The sequence below is a fragment of the Mus caroli genome, unplaced genomic scaffold (assembly GCF_978045245.1).
Source record: "Mus caroli unplaced genomic scaffold, Mus_caroli_1 scaffold_15, whole genome shotgun sequence".
In the NCBI taxonomy this organism is placed as follows: Eukaryota; Metazoa; Chordata; class Mammalia; order Rodentia; family Muridae; genus Mus; species Mus caroli.
Genome location: NW_028227270.1, coordinates 54,340,540 through 54,363,905, shown reverse-complemented (window position 1 = coordinate 54,363,905; position 23,366 = coordinate 54,340,540). Strand labels below are relative to the sequence as shown.

General features: G+C 39.5%; 1 pseudogene; it reads right to left on the bottom strand.

Annotated features, from left to right (window-relative positions):
• Positions 1 to 233: 233 nt before the first annotated feature.
• LOC147000906 (vomeronasal type-2 receptor 116-like) lies at positions 234 to 22,547 on the bottom strand (annotated as a pseudogene).
• Positions 22,548 to 23,366: the final 819 nt, after the last annotated feature.

The window sequence follows — 23,366 nt, the reverse complement described above, 5'->3', positions numbered from 1 at the left end:
CACCCCCTGCACTGGGCCCCGCGCAAGATTAACATACGCATTTTTAGACTCTGGTGGCGACAGCCGGAGGGGGGAAGCATGACCCTCTGACACCCCGCATCACTCCACAGTCCTCTTCCTGGTTACTCTCAGGGGTGAGGGAGCGCCCACTACTGTCGGGAAGCACCCTCGCCTTCCTCCCCCTCCCCTCGTGGCCCCGTAACATCACACACAGTCTCCTTAGACCTCCTCCCTCAACCTTCACCACTCAGGTGCGGATCCGGGATCACAGAGCCCTCGCGTGGCGTCCCGCCCCTCCCATGATCCCCGAGACTCCGCCCGGTCCCCCTGCACCTGCCAGAAGTCCCACAGCTGCTTCCAGAACCGCGACAGGAATTAGAAGTCCCAGCCACCGCCAGTGCCGCCCTCTTGGTGTAGCCCAGGTCGTGGCAGAGGGATGGGGCGCGCGGGGAGGCCGCGGGGGTCCGGACTGCGGGGTAAGGGCGTGGGCTTGGTCCTCAGGGGTATCCATGCGGTGCAGCAGGCAGTGCAGCCATAGCGGAGAGGTCAGGGGTTACTGAGATCACGCTCCCTGTCTGTGGCTCGGTTCTGCCTGTGGTCCACCCTAGGGTGCCCTCGTGCTCCAGATGTCTCTCATTCCCCTACTGCCCAGGTCACCTGACTCTGGCCAGGTGGAGCAACTATAGTGGGGGGCGAGGCGAGGGGTGACGCCAAAGTGCAGCCAGGGATCACACTGTGTCTCCCAGATGGTTTTGTGACCCCTGACACCAAGGGTAACCACTGACCTATCACAAGAAACCGACCTCACACCTGACCCCGACATCACATGTGAACTCCGAATTCAGACCCCAACATGACCTCTATAGTGTTTTCTGATTCAGACTCTCTGCCATGACCCTGACATTGCCCTGTGACCCCAATGGTACACTATGAAGTCTTACCAATATGACCTCCAAAACATGAGAAAAGGGGTCACTACAGTGTGCATTCCAGCACGGAAGGAAGTAAGCTGAAAAAGTATAGCCTACACAACCATTTATAGGAAACTATAAACCTTGGAACGGAAGAGGTTGTCATCTTCAGGGACAACCAGAGTCTAAAGATTGGCCATAGAGTACCAAATAATGAGCCTTCAGAGCATAAATATATGCAATGTTACGCGGTCTCTACAATTTATATTTCAAAATATATATGCATATGCAAATATATATATACACATTCAATAAGAATTAATGAAATATGAAGCCATGTGCATTTTAGGAGTGCAAGGAGTGGTACAAAGGTTGTTTTAGAGACAGGAAATATAAATGAAAAACAAACGACAATGTCAGACACTTTTGTCAAGAGAAAGAAAATGATATGTTGAGTATCATCTAACCTTTTCATACAATGAAAGTTGCAATAAAGGAATTTACCTTTGTAGTTCTGTATAAAATTTGCATCTGGTCTAATTAAAATAACATAACACTTTGGGACAAAGATAACATTAGCAACCCTGCACTAGAAACCAAGATGGAAAAGACCTCCACAACCACCATGACTTTCCCCCTGGTGCTATGGTACACAGGGAGGAAGGTGATCCAGACACTGCAGAACACCGGCATGCTGAAAGTTAGGAACTTGGCTTCTTTGAATCTGTCAGGAAGGTTCCTAGCCAGGAAAGCCACAGTGAAGCTCCCCAGAGTCAAGAAACCCAAGTATCCTAGGACGAAGTGGAAGGCAATGACAGGGCCTTTGTTGCAAGTAATGACAGTCTTGCCATGTTCAGATTGTACATCTCTGTCAATGAAGAGAGGAGATGTTACCAACCAGATTCCACAGAGAACAAGTTGGATTAGGGTACAAATGGGAAGGTCCAACTTAGGTGCCCCTGTCATCATCATCCCTCTCATCCTTCTTCCTGGAGTAGTGAGATTGAAAGCCATGACCACAGTTATTGTTTTGGCCAACACTGTAGAAATAGCCACTGTGAAAAATACTCCAAATGTGGTCTGCTGCAGGATGCAGCTGGCCTGATTGGGATGTCCAATGAAGAGCAATGAACATAAAAAGCAGAAGAGTAGAGAGATAAGCAGGATGTAGCTGAGAATGCGGTTATTGGCCAGCACAATAGGAGTATCCTTGTACTTCACAAAAGTGACTAGTACTAGCATTGTGATGGCTGAGAAGGACAAGGAAGTGCAACCTAAAGCTATCCCCAATGGATCTTCATAAGTAAGAAATGACACAGCTCATTGGAGGCAGTGGGTTTTCTCTAAGTTGGTATATTTATCATGTGGACACATCATACACTGTTCCATATCTGATGGTGGACAACAATAAACCTGTATAAGATATCATTGTTATGCAGTTAATAATTGTGAATTTGTATTACTCAGAGGATATATCAATAAATAATTTGGTGTTGAGCATCTATTCCATTCTTATTGCTATAGGAACCACGAACCTAAGATTGCTGTCTATTGAACTATGATTTATAGTGGAAAAAAATATCATAGAGAATGGAGAAAAAATATTTATTAAACAAAAAAGAAAATATTATGAAAATTAATATGCATACTCTTAGATTATTTAACTCCTCAAACCATAAATTCACTATTCACAGAAAAGGGTAGTTTGCAGACATCATTGTTGATGCCAGTTGTTACAATGCATTATGTACTTTGTTGCTTTATGGATTGTGCCTATGTCTTTATTTACATGTAGGAGCTAGAACATTTAATTTCTCATGCAAATACAGTTTGCATAAAGGAATATTTTCATTCTTGAAACTGTATGCCTCATAGACATATGCATGTCCCTCTCATTGTGGTACAATCTCTTTCTTCCCTACTATACATTCCAAGCTGTAGGTCATGAAGGCTATTGAAATTCACATTCATCCCTCTTTCCTTAGGTAGGCTGTGATTGATGATAAGCACTATCCCATCTCTTGTTACATTCTGAAAATCTTCATTCTTGTTCTAATTCTTTCACAGGAAATTCTTAATCCTTTTAACCATCTAAGCTCTTAAAATATATTTCATTAAACAACAACTGCTACCCTGAACATCTGGTCTTTGTCAGGTACTAAGCTGGGTACTGGAGAAAAAGATTATGGACTGATCATGTAGTCAAGTTGCTTTGTATAAAGGATCAAAGAAAAATCAATGTATGCATAGATTATGCCTAAAATTTTTGTTTAAAAATTTGTTACATGTATATATCCCCCTAAACATTTTCTATGTAACATAAAATTAGTAACCATCATATTGTGAGAGAAATACATTGTTTGAAGAAGATATTGCAGGTTATTTGCTGGGTCCAAAAGCAGTTGATATTATTTTAACTGATTAAGTTCTGAAACATGAAGATTTTAGGGCTTCAATTTTCATCTAGACCATATCATATTTCTAGTTTGGAAAGAGAAGGTATTCAAATTTAGCAATTTTTCTTCTGCATGCAAGCATGTACCTGTTTCATTGGAAACCTCATTTTCTGGGCACTGAACACAATCAAAGCAGCAGTCTGCTGTTTCTTCCTGATGAATTTTCCTGAATCCAGCAGTACATGCCACACTACACATGGAGGAGGGAACCTGAGGCAATGCCTAAATTGTATATGTTTGTGTAGTTCATGTATACATCATATGCATAATGATATTAGATTGATATATGGGACATTAACAGATATGGCTATAAATATTCCTCTGATAACCAGTATTACTTAACAATTTCAGGCACATTATTATTTGTATTACCCTGAAGTGCACTGAATGTCACAATATTTAATACACCATGTAATATTAGATATGATTTAGGTTGAAGCAATTAAAAAATTTCCGTCCTAAGTTGATTACTCCAAAAGGAATGTTTATGTGGCATCAGTTCTCTAATGATTTACAAATAAAAAAATAACAATACAGAGGTGTATGGAGAAATAAGGTAGGATAGATCAAGAAAGATTTCTTTGATGAACATGAACAAAAATATGCTATATAAGACTCTCATAAAATTAATGAAGCTCTCCTAAGTTTAAAAGAACACCTTGAACCCCTTATACCTTCCTCCCTTTCCCCTGGTTTTTATGACGGAGCTCCCGTATCTACTCACCCACTCCTGCCTCACCACCCTAGCATTTCCTTATTCTGGGACATCAAGCATGCACAGGATCATGGTCCTCCCTTCCCTCTGATGCCAGGTAAGGCAATCCTCTAAAGAAGAGGGGAAACATGGAAGCAAGATAACATTTGAAATGTAAATAAATAAACTAAACAATAAAAAATACACAAGTAAAAAAGGAAACCTTAAATCTGGAGAAGATTTCTGTTAATGAATACACGCTACACTTAATTAGGCTATCAATATGTTACACAGAATCCAGAAAATTCCGTGGTGTATGTGTGTATACAAAATTTTAATATATATTTAATAAATATATGTAATAAATATATTCTTTTTTTTAAGATTTATTTATTATATGTAAGTACACTGTAGCTGTCTTGAGACACTCCAGAAGAGGGCACCAGATCTCGTTACGGATGGTTGTGAGCCACCATGTGGTTGCTGGGATCCGAACTCTGGACCTTCGGAAGAGCAGTCGGGTGCTCTTATCCACTGAGCCATCTCACCAGCCCAATAAATATATTCTTATACTGTAGGATTAATAGGCATGTCGGTACAATTGAACATGGAATCAAGAGACCTTTTTTCCCTATGACCATTTGTACTCAAAGTTGTGAGTTATGAAATGTTTGTGCTTGTAATTGAGGATAGTCTTTTGTAAGAGTAGCTATTGGTCTCAACCACACAGCTATTACTTCACTGCCTCATATTTTAAAATTTAGGTATCATGAAAAATATAAAATTATGGTATACCCACCGATGTCCCTCCTGTGACCCACTCCAGGTCTGCAGATATAAGAAGTTGTTGGCTCTGTGGGAAACAAGGAAAATATCTTCCTATTTTCACTCTTAATCCAAGGCCTTGTGGAAAATTCCAAAAGATACAAATGTCATACTCTACACACTGATATTCCCTAGGATTCACGTTCACCAGTTCTCAAACAGGGTTAGTAAATACCTGGGGTTTCAGCAAGGAAACCATCTAAAAGAGTAAAAGAGATTCATGATACATATGCATATTGATAAAGGGAAGACAAAATTGAGAATTTCCTCTAATTTCTTAATGTCTTTCAGAAAAGATAGCTCTATGGAGTAATCCTGTATAGTAAAATACAATATATCTCTTTGATAATTGAAAATTTATATACTTCATATTAATGTTTGATGGTAAAATGTGCTAAAAAAAATGATTACCAGATAACCAGTAACATGGTGTTGAGTGTGTGCATATGTTTGTAAAAAATACTTTTTTTATTTAACTTTGGGGAAGCCCCCTCTGTGTTGTTGTTGTTGTTGTTGTTTTTAAGATTAATTTATTATGTCTAAGTACACTGGAGCTGTCTTCAGATGCAACATAAGAGGGCATCAGATCTCATTACAGACGGTTATGAGCCACCATGTGGTTGCTGGGATTTGAACTCAGAACCTTCGAAAGAACAGTCAGTGCTCTTAACCATAGAGCCATCTATCCAGCCCCAAAAATTACTTTTTAAAAAATGAAACCAGAAGGGAAATTCCTCCCAACAGATAATAACCAGAACACCAAATGCACTAAATAAAGATAGAATATTAAAAGCAGTAAGGGAAAAGGATCAAGTAACATATAAAGGCAGGCCTATCAGAATTACACCAGACTTCTCACCAGAGACTATGAAAGCCAGAAGATCCTGGACAGATGTTATACAGACACTAAGAGAACACAAATGCCAGCCCAGGCTGCTATACCCAGCCACACTTGCAATTACCATAGATGGAGAAACCAAAATAGTCCACGATAAAACCAAATTCACACATTATCTTTCCATGAATCCAGCCCTTCAAAGGATAATAACAGAAAAAAAACCAATACAAGGACGGAAAGCAAGCCCTAGAAAAAACAAGAAAGTAATCCTTCAACAGACCTAAAATAAGACAGCCACAAGAACAGAATGCCAACTCGAACAACAAAAATAATAGGAAGCAACAATTACCTTTCCTTAGTATCTCTTAATATCAATGGACTCTATTACCCAATAAATAGACATAGACTAACAGACTGGCTACACAAACAGGACACAACACTTGCTGCTTACAGGAAACCCATCTCAGGGAAAAAGACAGACACTACGTCAGAATGAAAGGCTGGAAAACAATTTTGCAAGCAAATGGTCTGAAGAAACAAGCTGGAGTAGCCATTCTAATATCGAATAAAATCGACTTCCAACCCAAAGTTATCAAAAAAGACAAGGAGGGACACTTCATACTCATCGAAGGTAAAATACTCCAAGAGGAACTATCAATTCTGAATATCTATGCTCCAAATGCAAGGGCAGCCACATTCATTAAAGAAACTTTAGTAAAGCTCAAAGCACACATTACACCTCACACAATAATAGTGGGAGACTTCAACACACCACTTTCATCAATGGACAGATCGTGGAAACAGAAACTAAACAGGGACACAGTGAAACTAACAGAAGTTATGAAACAAATGGACTTAACACATATCTACAGAACATTTTATCCTCAAACAAAAGGATATACCTTCTTCTCAACACCTCACGGGACCTTCTCCAAAATTGACCATATAATTGGTCACAAAACAGTCCTCAACAGATACAAAAGTATTGAAATTGTCCTATGCATCCTATAAGATCACCATGGACTAAGGCTGATCTTCAATAACAACATAAATAGTAGAAAGCCAACATTCACGTGGAAACTGAACAACACTCTTCTCAATGATACCTTGGTCAAGGAAGGAATAAAGAAAGATATTAAAGAATTTTTTAGAATTTAATGAAAATGAAGCCACGTCATACCCAAATTTAAGGGGCACAATGAAAGCATTTCTAAGATGAGTGCCTCAAAAAAGAAACTAGAGAGAGCACACACAAGCAGCTTGACAACACACCTAAAAGCTCTAGAACAAAAGGAAGCAAATTCACCCAGGAGGAGTAGACGGAAGGAAATAAACTCAGGGAAGAAATCAACCAAGTGGAAACAAGAACTATTCAAAGAATCAACCAAACGCGGAGCTGGTACTTTGTGAAAATCAACAAGATCGATAAACCCTTAGTCAGACTCACTAGAGGGCACAGGGACAGCATCCTAATTAACAAAATCAGAAATGAAAAGGGAGACATGACAACAGATCCTGAAGAACTACAAAACACCATCAGATCCCTCTACAAAAGGCTATACTCAACAAAACTGGAAAACCTGGATGAAATGGACATATTTCTAGACAGATACCAGGTACTAAAGTTAAATCAGGATCAGGTTAATGGTCTAAACAGTCCTATATCCCCTAAAGAAATTGAAGCAGTCATTAATAGTCTCCCAACCAAAAAAAGCCCAGGACCAGATGGGTTTAGTGCAGAGTTCTATCAGACCTTCAGAGAAGATCTAATTCCAGTTCTTCCCAAACTATTCCACAAAATAGAAGTAGAAGGAACTCTACCCAACTCATTCTATGAAGCCACAGTTACTCTGGTACCTAAACCACAGAAAGACCTAACAAAGATAGACAACTTCAGGCCAATTTCCCTTATGAATATCGATGCAAAAATCTTCAATAAAATTCTCGCTAACCGAATCCAAGAACACATCAAAACAATCATCTATCCTGACCAAGTAGGTTTCATTTCAGGGATGCAGGGATGGTTTAATATATGGTAATAAATCAACATAATCCACTATATAAACATACTCAAAGACAAAAACCACATGATCATCTCGTTAGATGTGGAGAAAGCATCTGACAAAATCCAACACCCATTCATGATAAAAGTCTTGGAAAGATCAGGAATTCAAGGCCCATACCTAAATATGATAAAATCAATCTACAGCAGGCCAGTAGCCAACAGCAAAGTAAATGGCGAAAAACTGGAAGCATTCCCACTAAAATCAGGGACTAGACAAGGCTGCCGACTTTCTCTCTACCTATTCAACATTGTACTTGAAGTCCTAGTCAGAGCAATTCGACAACAAAAGGAGATCAAGGAAATACAAATTGGAAAGGAAGAAGTCAAAATATCACTTTTTGCAGATGATATGATAGTATATATAAGTGACCCTAAAAATTCCACCAGAGAACTCCTAAACCTGATAAACAGCTTCAGTGCAGTAGCTGGATATAAAATTAACTCAAACAAGTCAATGGCCTTTCTCTACACAAAGGATAAACAGGCTTAGAGAGAAATTAGGGAAACAACACCCTTCTCAATAGTCACAAATAATATAAAATACCTTGGCGTGACTCTAACTGAGGAAGTGAAAGATCTGTATGATAAGAACTTCAAGTCTTTGAAGAAAGAAATTAAGGAAGATCTCAGAAGGTGGAATGTTCTTCCATGCTCATGGATTGGCAGGATCAATATTGTAAAAATGGCTATCTTGCCAAAAGCAATCTACAGATTCATGCAATCCCCATCAAAATTCCAACTCAATTCTTCAACGAATTAGAAAGGGCAATCTGCAAATTCATCTGGAATAACAAAAAACCTAGGATAGCAAAAACTCTTCTCAAGGATAAAAGAACCTCTGGTGGAATCACCATGCCTGACCTAAAGCTGTACTACAGAGCAATTGTGATAAAAACTGCATGGTACTGGAATAGTGACAGAGAAGTAGACCAATGGAATAGAATTGAAGACAGAAATGTTCCCACACACCTAAGGTCACTTGATCTTTGACAAGGGAGCAAAAACCATCCAGTGGAAAAAAGACAGCATTTTCAACAAATGGTGCTGGCACAACTGGCAGTTAACATGTAGAAGAATGTGAATTGATACATTCCTATCTCCTTGTACTAAGGTCAAATCTAAGTGGATTAAGGAACTCCACATAAAACCAGAGACACTGAAACTTATGGAGGAGAAAGTAGGGAAAAGCCTCGAAGATATGGGCACAGGGGAAAAATTCTGAATAGAACAGCAATGGCTTCTGCTCTAAGATCGAGAATCAACACATGGGACCTCATTGAATTGCAAAGCTTCTATAAGGCAAAAGAACTGTCAATAAGACAAAAAGGCTACCAACAGATTGGGGAAGGATCTTTACCTATCCGAAATCAGATAGGGGACTAATATCCAATATATATAAAGAACTCAAGTAGGTAGACTCCAAAAATTCAAATAACCCCATTAAAATTGGGGTGCAGAGCTTAACCAAGAATTCGCACCTGAGGAATACTGAATGGCTGAGAAGCAGCTGAAAAAATGTTCATCATCCTTAATCATCAGGGTAATGCAAATCAAAACAACCCTGAGATTCCACCTCATACCAGTCAGAATGGCTAAGATAAAAAATTCAGGCGACAGCAGATGCTGGCGAGGATGTGGAGAAAGAGGAACACTCCTCCATTGTTGGTGGGATTGCAAGCTTGTACAATCACTCTGGAAATCAGTCTGGTGTTCCTCAGAAAATTGGACATACTACTATCGGAGGATCCCACAATACCTCTCTTGGGTATATATCCAGAACATGTTCCACCTGGTAAGAAGGACACATGCTCCACTATGTTCATAGCAGCCCTATTTATAATAGCCAGAAGCTGGAAAGAACCCAGATGCCCCTCAACAGAGGAATGGATACAGAAAATGATGTACATTTACACAATGGAGTACTACTCAGCTATTAAAAAAATGAATTTATGAAATTCCTAGGCAAATGGATGGACCTGGAGGGCATCATCCTGAGTGAGGTAACCTAATCACAAAAGAACTCACATGATATGTACTCACTGATAAGTGGATATTAGCCCAGATACTTAGAATACCCAAAATATAAGATACAATTTGTGAAACTCATGAAGAATGAAGAAGAAAGTGTGGACACTTTGCCCCTTTTTAGAATTGGGAATAAAACACCCATGGAAGGAGTTACAGAGTCAAAGTTTGGAGCTGAGATGAAAGGACAGGCCATTTAGAGATGGCCATATCCAAGGATCCATCCCATAATCAGCCTCTAAACCGTGACACCATTGCATACACTAGCAAGATTTTGCTGAAAGGACCCTGATATAGCTGTCTCTTGTGAGACTATGCAGGGGCCTAGCAAACACAAAAGTGGATGCTCACAGTTACCTATTGGATGGGTCACAGGGCCCCCAATGGAGGAGCTAGAGAAAGTACCCAAGGAGCTAAAGGGATCTGCAACCCTATACGTGGAACAACAATATGAATTAACTAGTACCCGCCCCCCCCCCCCCGGAGCTCGAGTCTCTAGATGCATATGTATCAGAAGATGGCCTAGTCGGACATCAGTGGAAAGAGAGGCCCATTGGTTGTGCAAACTTTATATGCCTCAGTATAGGGGAACACCAGGGCCAAGAAGTGGGAGTGGGTGGGTAGGGGAGTGGTGGGGGGGTATGGGGGAGTTTTGGGATATCACTGGAAATGTAAATGAAGAAAATACCTAATTTTTAAAAAAAAGAAGGAAAAAAATGAAGCCCTGTATGTGCAAATGAAGGAGAATTGTGAATGTGTGTGAAGATAAAGAATGGTTGTGGGTCCTTCATGAATAGACAGTATACATATATGAGATAAACATAAACTTAAAAAATGTACAGTCTTAATCATTTATGTTTTTGTAAGTAATTGTAAAGTTCAGTGAGTAACTAATTGTACTGCACATGTACTGATCCCTGAGAAACTTTTCTTTTTTGTTTTGTTTTGTTTTTTGTTTTTTGTTTTTTCGAGACAGGGTTTCTCTGTATAGCCCTGGCTGTCCTGGAACTCACTCTATATACCAGGCTGGCCTCAATCTCAGATATCCTCCTGCCCCTCTGCCTCCCAATTGCTTGGATTAAAGGTATGTGCCACCACTGTTTGGTTGAGAAATTATGCATTAAAAAATATTCTAGTCTAGTCATCATTTAAGGCTTTTATGATAAAACTCTTGGTTCCTATTTTAAAATTTGAACTTATTTATGGAAATCTTGAGACACGTTTTCACAAAACTCACTGCTATCATTAAAAATGTTTTGTCTCCTATTAAACATTATTTTGTACACGATATTCATTCATGTAAATGATTAATTAGAGAGTTTTGCAATGTAGAACTCTTTCCACTGACAGAATAACCTTTAACAAATGTCCAGTTGTTTCTCTGGGTCCATTTAAAAGATCACATTGATATATATATAAGCATAATGAAAAGTAAGAAACCTTACCTGCTGACAGTCAGTGAATAATCCTCTGGGTTCTGCTATTTTCTGAGACTCTATTTGTTGAAGCATGAGTTCATGGTAGGTGTGGGCCACAGCATACAGAGCATTATACAAATTGTAACCTTCTTCACTCAGGGCCATGTCGCATTTGTGCAATGCTGTCCATTCCGATGTGTTGTTGAATGTAAAATGATCCATTTTATTGCTGTTCTTAGAGACTGAACAATTAATATAAGTCCACTCTAGTATAGACTCAGAAATGTTTACTGGATATTTGTTCGTTTTCATTGTTTGCAAAAAATTCCTAAATTTAGCAATATCACCTTTGTGGTGTGCAAAAGTGACAGTCCCATGAAGAAATCAAGGCTGAAATCTCTTTTAATTGTGATGACATCCCATTGTGAGGTTGTGATACAAATTCTCCGTGCACTTAAATATTCCCATCTTCTAAAGCTGACTTCTAGAGTAGAGTTCATTTCACCACAAATGATAACAATTTTTGCTGATGCTGTCATAATTTGCTTATCATGTCTTAGTTCTTGTCACATATATATGCATGTTTTCTGGGATCACATTCACAAAAGCTAAACATATCCCATGTCTTTGCATTTCTTCTGTTGAGTCTGAGAGAAACTGAATACCCTGGTCATCATCTGAGATGACCTGTCCTATCCAAGTCCATCTAAAAGGAAGCATCAAGGAGACCATGCCATGGGACAAACGTGTGTCCTTGGTGGCTACCTGATGGACATAGGGGAACAGGTCATGGTCACTTAGGTTAGAATTAAATGGTCCAAAGAAAACCTAAAGGATATAGAAGAGATGATAAAACATCTACTGAGGAATATTATTGTCAGGATGTTTGGACTTATATACAAGTAACATTGCTCACCTTTCAGAACTCCTATCAAAGATCTTAAGATTATACTATAAATATCATTCCTATTAGATTGTTGACTATCTCTGATACATCCCACTGTTCTCAAAAACAGTTTGCCTGTTTGCCTAGTACATCTATGAACTATTTACTTAATTCTTTATTTTATATAATATAAATAATATATATCTATTTTAAAATATGTGTGTGTGCGAGTGAGAGTGTTTGTGTGTATGTGTGTTTGTGAGTGTGTAGCAACATACTCATCACTCATAAATGCATGCTGTTCAAGTTTTCTTGTAGGCAAATGTAAATGGAATTTAAATGTTGTTAACTTGTCCAGTGTCACACATTCTTACATATGGTGTCCTAGAATAAATGGACAGTTTTACAGCTGTTTTCCATGGTGGTCCTGTAAGATATATGTTTCAATCATCCTCTAATTCACAGATATAATTAAAAACCAAATGATTTTTTTCTTCTAAATATATCTTACCCAGAACTCCCAATTTATCTTCACACAGGCCATCCATGAAGGAAAATAGCAAAGACATGTTGGGTAAAAGATAAGGATTCTTGTTGATCTCGTCAGTAGTAAAAAACATTACCAGAGAAAACTCGTATCTTCTCAATGATATTCTGAAACAAGGCATAATGATGATTAAGAACAATGTTTGAAATAAAATTCCAATTGCAGTAAAGCTTGTAATATGAGACATGCTAAATTTCTGTCTAAATGTCTTGAAATAAACCTCATATATTAGCAATCTTTAGAGGTGAATACAATTTAAGAATTCATAGACATAGGGCACTATGATATGATGAATATTTTATTCATAAAAGTTAATAAAGATTGTTTTATCTCTGAATGCCATCTGTTGCACTCGCCTTGTCCAGCAAGAAAAGATGCAACATGATCAGATTCTTCTCAACAGCCTTTCTTTATTTTCAGGAACACCTCAATGCTACAGGGGAACTCCGGAAAACCCCGGGAGGACTGCCTATATCCACCCCAGCACTGGGGAGAGCTACGTGTCCTCCTGGGATTCGTCAGTCTGTTGGCTCTTTGATATGTAACACCTGCTCGGGAGGGGTTGGCACCAGATTTGGGCTGGCGCCTGCACAATGGCGTTGTTTATGGCACCTGTGTACCAGAGGTCGGCGCCATCTTTTGGGTGTGCGGCTTCCTACATCTTCCCCTTTTTTGTTTAATAATATGATGCTGGACTAGGTCTGGGCAAGTCTGTCCATTGGCTACGGCTCCTGTCTTAGGTCGATCCTTTCATGTCACAGCCTTACCCGTCCTAGGGTTACCCTATCGCCACTGGGCCCCGTGTCTTAGGTTGGTCTGTGCATAAGGAAAGTTGCCCGTTTCTGGATACCGGCAGTGCTGTGTGACAGTAACTGCTAAATGACCTAGGGCGAACTCTACAAAAGGGGAACTAAACTACAGGGGAGACGCCCTCTTTAATCGCCATCAATGCTTGGTACACCACTGCCTTATACTGAGCGTGCTCTTGTTTGAATCGACACAACAGCCAGACACAAAAGACACAACCCAGGAGGACCACTGCTCCCCAGGCCAACATTCCCGCCCACTCCTTAAAATATGAGAAGGCATTGGTGATCCAGGAGGTGAAGTCCCCCAAGGTGATGGGGTCCAGTCGAGTGCTGTTGAGTTTGGCAATCTGGAGGAGCAGCTTTCTGGACAACTGCTCCGCTTTAGCCAACCAATTTCCTACTCAGATAAGAGGTGAATCTGTTCAAGAGACTGAGAGAAATTAGCTTATACAACTTTATACAGGGGGCACCTAATGGGCATAGGTGGCAAACATTTCAAAATCTACTATAGGCACAAAGGTGAGAAATTTCACAACCACAGCGGTATACCCTGCCAACATTCTGCTAAAAAACATGTCCTTCCGGAACTATTACAATCTATATCTCTGTCAGGGGGAGCAATTTTCGCGTCAGCCTCTCTGGTACCCAAATCGGGTGTTCTTGACTTTGTGGAAAAACACAAACAGCTCCCCTGGATCTCGAAATAACAGGATCTGGGCCATACCATTTTCCAGTTAGGACATCTTTCCATTTGACATCCTGTTTAAGGATAGGCGAGGTCATGGCATGCCTATCTGCAGCCGAACGACCATGTTCGTCCAGAATTTAAAAATTTAAAGTAAAGAGGGCTAAAGATAATTGTTCTTTGGGTGGCTGGCCATCAGCGATTCCCCCTTTTTGTTTTTGTAAGAGTTCTTTTAAGGTTCAATGTGTTCTTTCCACAATGTCTTGGCCCTGTGGATTGTAGGGAAGGCCAGTAGAGTGACTAACCTGCATTATTTTGCAAAAGGTTTGGAATGATTTTGATGTATATGCGGGGCCACTATCAGTTTTTAAACTATCTGGCCTTCCCCAAGCTGCCCAGGCTTCTAGTCAATGGCCAACCACGTTGCGGGATTTCTCACCAGACATGGGGGAGGCGAAAATGACACCTGAACAGGTGTCAATTGAAACATGAACATATTTTAATCTTCCAAATGCTGAGACATGAGTAACATCCATTTGCCACAGTTTTAGAGGAAGCAATCCGCGAGGGTTAATACCAACATGAGGAAGGTGGTGAAATTGTACACACTGTGGGCATTGTAACACCACATCTCATGCTGAGGCTCAAGAGATATCAAATTTCTGCTGAAGTGTAGCAGCAGGAACATGATACAATTGATGAAAATCTTTTGCAAGCTCCAGTGGGGTGGCATGAAAAATAAATTCCATGCAAGTGCTAGCGTCCACTAAGGCATTTCTTTCTGCCATAGGGCCTGGTAAGGTAGAGTGAGCTCATATATGTTGAATAAAGAATTTATGTGTTCTTTTCCAAATCAATTTTTGTAACTCTAATAAGATGGTGCACACAGGGCTGGTAGGTCTAATGGGTCCTGCAATTTCTAATGCACACACTGCATTTACTACATAAGCCGAATCAGAGACTAGATTAAAAGATTCCTTAAAAGCTTTGAATACTTCCAACACAATTTTACACTCAGTAAGTTGTGGAGTGCCAGGATTGTATTGAAAAAGAACGGGTTTTTGAGAATTAACTACGTAGGCACCAACACCTGTTTTAGAACCATCTGTATAAATATCCAATGCACCCGATATGGGTTTAGATGCTGTGACTTTGGGGAAAATCACTGGATGTTCACTAAAAAATTGTAGCAAAGAATCTTTGGGATAATGATTACCTAATTCCCCATCAAAACTACAGCGCAATAAAGCCCAATCATCTATCAAAGAACTTAGAATCTGTATTTGAATAGCATTATAAGGTGTAATGATTTTCTGAGGGGATGCTCCAAAATGTTGAATACACGATTTAATGCCCAAAATCACTAATTGAGCTACAGTAATGGGATAATATTCAAGGGTTTTATTGGGAGATACATGAGGATAAATCCACAATAGAGAACCTGACTGCCACAACACTCCTATTGGTTGACGGAATGTCTTCAAAATGCATAAGAGGATGTCCTCTCCCTCTTTCCATCTATACAGTTTGGCCTTTTCTAAACACCTTTCTACCTTTTCTAATGCTACTCGGGCCTCAGGGGTGAGAGCATGAGGTGACGAAAGCTGTGGATCACCTTTCAGTATATCAAAAAGAGGGATTAATTCAAAATTTGATAGCCTCATATATGGACGAATCCAATTTATATCACCTAGCAATTTCTGGAAATCATTTAATGTTTTAAAATGATCTTTACGTAATTCTATCTTTTGAGGTGTAATAAAATGTGGAGTAATTCGAGCACCCAAGAACTCTCCTAAATTTCCCATTTGAACTTTATCAGGAGCTATAAATAATTGTTTCATTTCTAGTTCTTTTACTAGCTTAATATAGGCTTCATCTAAACTTTCTTTATTCTTTGAGGCAAGAAGGACATCATCTACATAATGTACTATCCTTAACTTTGGGAATGCATCACGGACAGGTTGTAGGGCTTCTCCTACAAAAAGTTGACACATAGTAGGACTGTTTGCCATCCCTTGAGGTAAAACTATCCATTGATACCGTTTATCAGGCTCTTCATTATTTACAGAAGGAAGAGTAAAGGCAAAGCGCTCACTATCACACAATGCAAGGGGAATAGAGAAAAAACAATCTTTAATATCAATGATTATAATAGGCCACTCTTTGGGCAAACTAGAAAGTAGGGGCAGACCCCTCTGTATGGGGCCCATAATCTGCATTTGATTATTAATGGCTCGAAGATCATGCGGGAGCCTCCATTTGCCTGATTTTTTTCTTAATCACGAATATGGGTGTATTCCAAGGTGACTGGGAAGGTTGAATATGTCCTAATTTCAATTGTTCCTCTACTAATTGTCTGTCAGCTACTAATTTTTCAGAGAAAAGAGGCCATTGAGGAACCCATACAGGCTCCTTTGTTTTCCAAGTAATGGGTATACCCCCCTCAATGGCCCCTAGGAAAAACCCAATCCCTTTCTATCTTGTTTGAACTTTGCAGGCACTGACCTAGTCATGCCTTGTAATGACTTTCCTAACCCTTTTCCTGGGGTGTAGCCCATATTAGACATAATGTTTCGGGCCTGTGGGGAATATTCATTAGTTAGTATAAGATCCATTTGGGTTAAGACATCCCTACCCCATAGGGTCACAGGAATATCCACAATATAAGGGAAAAATTTCCCTGACTTACCTTCCTCATGTTTCCAAGTCAATTCCTTAGCACTTATAAGGGGAGCAGTCTTATAACCTAGACCGTGGAGGCTTTGAGATGATGTTTGAGATTTTGGCGGCCAATCCTGAGCGGAGATAATACTGCGATCTGCACCTGTGTCTAGCAACCCCAGAAAGGATCGTCCTTCAACCTCCAAAGTTAACATGGGGCGATCTCCTAATTCCATTGATAAGAAAGTGAACCGAGAACCTGTAGAACCTAGTCCACTCTCTCCTCGTATTTTATTATTTGCTGGAAAATGTTTATGCAAACTTGGCAACAGTAATAATTGAGCAATTCTATCTCCTGGAGAGATAGCTGAAATGCCACTGGGGGAGGCCACTAAGATTTTCACAACCCCCGTATAATCTGGATCAATCACTCCAGGGGTAATTTGTAATCCTTTTAAAGCAGAAGACGAGCGGCCAAGCAATAGTCCTACAGTACCTATGGGAAGGGGGCCTTTCAAAATCTGTATCTATGGGCTGTACCCCCATCTGTGGGGTTAATACGAGTCTGGTGGTGGAGTGGAGGTCCAATCCTGCAGAGCCAGTAGTGGCTCTCCGTGGTCTCTCGGATGACAGAGAGACGGCCAAGGTCTTGTCTGGTCTTTCTGAAGAGCCCCATATGTTTGAGGGCCCTGGGAACACGGGCCCCGCTGTCCGTTTTTTGGCCCAGTGCCATTATATCCTGCTTGTAATGGTCAGCCTTCTATGTCCTTAGTATATCCTGCTCATAATGGTCGGCCTTCTATGTCCTTAGTATATCCTGCACTCATTAGCCCAATGTTTTCCTTTTCTACATTTATGGCATATTCCTGGATGTCTAGGTTTATCTAATGGACTCCTTTTCTCATTTTCGGGGCATTGTCTTCTAAAATGTCCTCTCTGGCCACATTTATAACAAGTATCATTATTAGATTTACCCAATTGTACCACAGCTGCCGCCAGGCCTGCATTGGTTAACGGGCCCTCTAGTTCTCTGGAAATCTTCATCCAAACTTCTAAACCTTTATGTTTATAGGGTGTAATAGCTGCTCTACACTCCTTAGTGCATTGCTCATACACTAGCTGTTTTACCAAAGGCATAGCTATATCAGGGTCTCCAAAAATTCTAGCAGCTGCTTCAATGAGGCGTGCTGCAAAGTCTGAAAATGATTCTGTGGGACCCTGCAAGATTTTCGTAAGATTGCCTGTGACTGCACCTTTGTTCGGCAATGCCTTCCATGCTTTGGAGGCTACCTCATTTATTTGAGCATAGACTGCTTCAGGATAATTTGTTTGATATAAAGCAAAACGTCCTAAACCTAGAAGCATGTCTGCATCCCAATGTCTCTGAGGATCTTGTCCTGTGGCTAAATTTGCTGCTGCCTGACTGTTTGCATATTCATAGGACAAGGACTTCCAATCTAAACACTGTCTGGACGACAAACAAGCCCGAGCAATATTATTCCAGTCCGCCGGGGTGAGGCAATATCTAGCAAGCGCCTCAACCTGTGCAACTACAAAAGCTGCACCCACCCCATAGGTACGGACTGACTCAGCCAGCTGCTTAATAGTTTTAAAATCTATTGGCTCATGATACTGTCGTCCCTGGCCATCTAAGAATACAGGGAAAGTCAGTTCAGCTTCCTTCCAAACCTCTGGGCACAATGAGGTACCTTGTTTACCAGCTTTTGTGGATTCCTTTTTTCCTATATACTCAGGGTTAAGAGGTAGAGCGGTCAGCACTTTATTCCTTTGCCAGCCGACCCCCTTTTTTTCGTACCTATCCCTCTCATACCGAGCTGCCTCTTCTTCTAGGTCAGCTTCCTCATCTTTATCAAGCTCTGAGTCACTGGAGTCAGAACTTGCTGAACTTATTGTTAAGTCTTTTAATGAGGGATATCCTTTTGCTATTTCCTTTCCTTTCTCATTATTTCCTTTTCCTTTTGAATTTTCCTTTCCTCCCTTTTCCTTTTCTCTCTCTTTTTCACCCCTTTTCTTTCTTTTACTTATATGTTTCCTATCTTCCTCTGACATACTTTCATGTTGTTCCATAAAAATTTTCTGACCTGCCTTAACTGCTCCTATCACCCAAAAGCAGAGGCCAGAAATTAAAAACAAAACAAAACAAAAACACTAAGAGCTACCCACACTGGGTCTACGGGCAAGAGCAACATATCCCTCCGTTTAACCAGGGATCAATTTTGGGAGACTTACCGGTACCGCTGTTCCTCAGCTGAAGAGTTGTGAATCCATGAAATCCTCCGTTCCCTGTACAGGCCACCACTTTGTTGCGCTCGCCTTGTCCAGCAAGAAAAGACACAACACGATCGGATTCTTCTCAACAGCCTTTCTTTATTTTCAGGAACACCTCAATGCTACAGGGGAACTCTGGGAAACCCCGGGAGGACTGACTATATCCACCCCAGCACTGGGGAGAGCCACTTGTCCTCCTGGGATTCGTCAGTCTGTCGGCCCTTTGATATGTAACACCCGCTCGGGAGGGGTTGGTGCCAGATTTGGGCTGGCGCCTGCGCGATGGCATTGTTTACTGTGCCTGTGTACCAGAAGTCGGCACCATCTTTTGGGCGTGCGGCTGCCTACAGCCATCCTTGAACTAGATTACAGTCCTATTGAGAAAGACTGCTGTAAAATAACCTTGAATTTGTATTTCCACAGATACATGAAAAAGCATGACTTAAACCATATAAAATATATAACAGATTCTCCTTAAAATTTTTTATTATTTAAATGCATTTTATGCATCAAACATCTTAATAATACTGAATATTTTGAGAACCAAATAATACATCAAAATTTTATTCAACTTTCATATTCCTGTACTTTATACTTTAAAAATATCATTAATGCATATTTAATAATATCCATACCTGAGGATCCTATGTCTAATGTTGAGTACTAAATTGTTTGAAACCATACAAAATATTCCTTGGGAATTAAGCATAGTAAGAGAACATGATTTTGATATTTTCAACTATTAATATTTAACAAAGAGAATAATTACGATAAGATATATTTCACTTAAATTTATTTATCCATTTCAAAATATAAAAAAATGATACGAGCCGGGCGTGGTGGCGCACACCTTTAATCCCAGCACTGGGGAGGCAGAGGCAGGCAGATTTCTGAGTTAGAGGCCAGCCTGGTCTACAAAGTGAGCTCCAGGACGGCCAGGGCTACACAGAGAAACCCTGTCTCGAAAAAAAAAAAAAATAATAATAAAAAAAATGATACAATATACCATATAACCAGAATATTATCCTTTAGGCTCTTTTACACATCAACTTAATGTTACCTTTTAGTTTGATGTTACTATGTTAATTTTGTAAAAATGGTATCAGATTTCTCTTAACACCCCAGTCTTCCTAATTCTTTGAGATCCTTTAAGTGATGTCTGAGCATGGAGAACTTCTCTCCACTTGAAATGTGTACACCTGTCCCAGAACAGTTGGCAGTTCATTTGTTACTATTACCAATCACCTCTAGTCAGGAGTAAAAATACCAAGTATGCTCATTTGCTGAAATTTGCATTTTTCAATTGAGAGTTTGGAGATAAGTGCTTTTCTTGGTTTTTTTTTTTTTTTTTTTTTTTTTTTTTTTTTTTTTTTTTTTGGTTTTTCGAGACAGGGTTTCTCTGTGTAGCCCTGGCTGTCCTGGCACTCACTTTGTAGACCAGGCTGGCCTCGAACTCAGAAATCCGCCTGCCTCTGCCTCCCGAGTGCTGGGATTAAAGGCATGCGCCACCACGCCCGGCTTGTGTTTTTCTTTCTAAACCAGGAAAGTGTATTGAAACAGTCATATATATGTTATTTTAAACCTTATTATGACTTATAAAAGGGTCACCAATGAGAATTTCCACAATTTTTCCAATGAGATGTGGGACAATACATAATGCATCAGAAATGAAATTCCTACTAACCTAACAGAGAAGTATAAGAATGTGAAGCCACAACTGGGCATGGTGGCACATGCCTTTAATCCCAGCACTTGGGAGGTAGGGGCAGGCAGATTTCTGAGTTTTAGGCCAGGCTAGTCTACAAAGTGAGTTCCAGGACAGCCAGGGCTACATAGAGAAACTCTTGACTCGAAAAACAAAATCAAAAACAAATCAAAAACAAAAACAAAAAACCAATCAAACAAACAAACAAAAAGAATGTGAAGAGACCATCACGATCAAAGTGTACAGAGTGTACTGTAGCTAACAATTGGAAAGTGTATTTTTAAATCCCAAAGATATGAAAATTGAATATGAGATGGGATAAGGATCAGAGGCAGAGAAGCACAGGAAACCTCAGTTCATGAAAGAAAAAAGTCCCAAGGCACATTGATTAGCTAAAAGATGAGTGATTTCAACACTCCTTCCCTCATGATCTGCAGCCACAAATGGTAACATCTCACACTTGGGATCTCAACTCTGTAGCCACATTGAGAACAACTTCTTATCCACAAGAAGTACATTTATTCCTCTCGATTTTCTCTAATGCTATATTTATTCAATAATTAATAGAAATATTGTCTGATACTAATAATAAGCCTAAATGTGACTGGGTATTTGCAAAACTGGACCAAAACATTATTCTGGTATCAGACTATGGAGCCTGGCAGTCTTTTTCCATATTTCATGTCAACTCCAGAATGGCAGGAGGGGCTCATTTAAAAACTATTTTACAAAGCAAGTATATATATATTCACAAGTATACATGTAATGTTATACATGTAATCAGATATAATAGACCTGCACATACACAAATATTTCAGTGTATGAATGTATGCCCAACTGTTGGAGACCAAAATTAGATAACCTTTTTATGAAGGCATTTTGATGCCTGCTCATACAGGAATCATTGGCAGACAATTGAATATAGGCAGTGATGACGTCTCTTCATATTGAGCTCTTTCCAAAGGTGAGAACTGTGAATTCAAGACAGGTGAATAGATATCTTTCTACATATGATATCCACAAAGACTCAACAGAGAGAATCCAGTCTCTCTCATTGTTCAGCATTATGAACTGGAGCCCCATATACTAAAGCTAAACCAAACTGTGACACATTTGAAAGTATTAAAATAGAGATTAATGTTATACTTAATTTTCAGTGGTTCCTAAAGTTACAGGGGAAGAACAGGACAGAACTCCACTGTTTGTGTACACAGCTAAAAATTTCTAATTCATGATGTTTAAGCAGGAATTAAAGTTAATGACTTACCTAAGATTAAAACTGCAATCATATAAAATGTTAGTAAAATTGTCCTCCATTGTAAAAAGGCAAAAAAAAAAAACCACAGTCACTTCTCAAATCTCCATGATTATCCTCACTATTCATTATCCTCCAAAAGCAAATTGGTCCAGTCAAACAGCACAAGATGAGAGAAAACTTCAGGAGAAAAAAGGAAATAGTGAAAGCACACAGCTTCTTCATGTCTGCTAGGATCTATGATGGAGCACTTGTGAAATCCTTTTATTATACAGACAGAAATCACACACAATTTATACCTATGTGGCTGTTTTAAGACTAGGTGTTTGGAGATCCACTTACTTATATTCTCCAACTCCTTCCCACTCATCCTGTGTTATAGTCCCTGAATACATCTGGAAAATTTTGTCCTCAAGCTCTGTTTCTGAGGTCTGAAAATTTTGATCAAGACATTTCTGAAAACATGTTGTGAAGATCATTTTCTCCATCTTCAGGTGTCATGATTCCATGCACGTCCACTGTATATACACCAGGGACAATCTTCTGAGAAGCTTGGGCCAGACTACGTGTCAACAGCCATATGTATGAACATAATTGGCAATCGTGATAATCGATTTCATCAGAACTTCCATAGTAATACAAAAGTATAAATGTCCCATGTCATTTGGACTTTGAGTTGAATCATAGGAAATTATGTCTTCCATTTTCTTTTTTTTTTTAAATGGTATTTACTTAGGAGCATTCAAAATGTGAACAAAACAGCTGCAATTTTTTTTTTTTTTTTTGCAATCACAGAGTGGTATTCAGTTAACAGAACAACAATTATCTTCTTATAAGCTGCATCAGAGACAACTGAAGATGAAAAAAAAAACCAAAAATAAAACCGAAAGAAAACAAAAACAAAAACGAACCTACTGTCCCCATATATAACTAATTTGTGCTGTGCTTTAAATTTTCGTGCCCATTTAAAACCCCCAGACTGTACCAGGCAAGATTAGTGGCTATTGAAAATACCACCAGGACAGGGCTATCTAAAGACACATTCGGTAGTGTGTTAACGATACAAAAAAAAGACACTGTACAGTTTAAAATCAAATCTTACACAGCCTTACCGTTCAATTTTTTTCTTTAAAATGAGTGAGTTGTGTACAGGGGGTTAAATGCTTTATAGGCAAGGAAAAAAAAAACTGTGCTAGAACCAAATTATTCATCATCTTCTTCAACTTTGACTTCCTCTTCTTCCTCGTTTTCCTCATCCTCCTTCTCATCTTCTTCTTCCTTGTTTTTCTTGCTC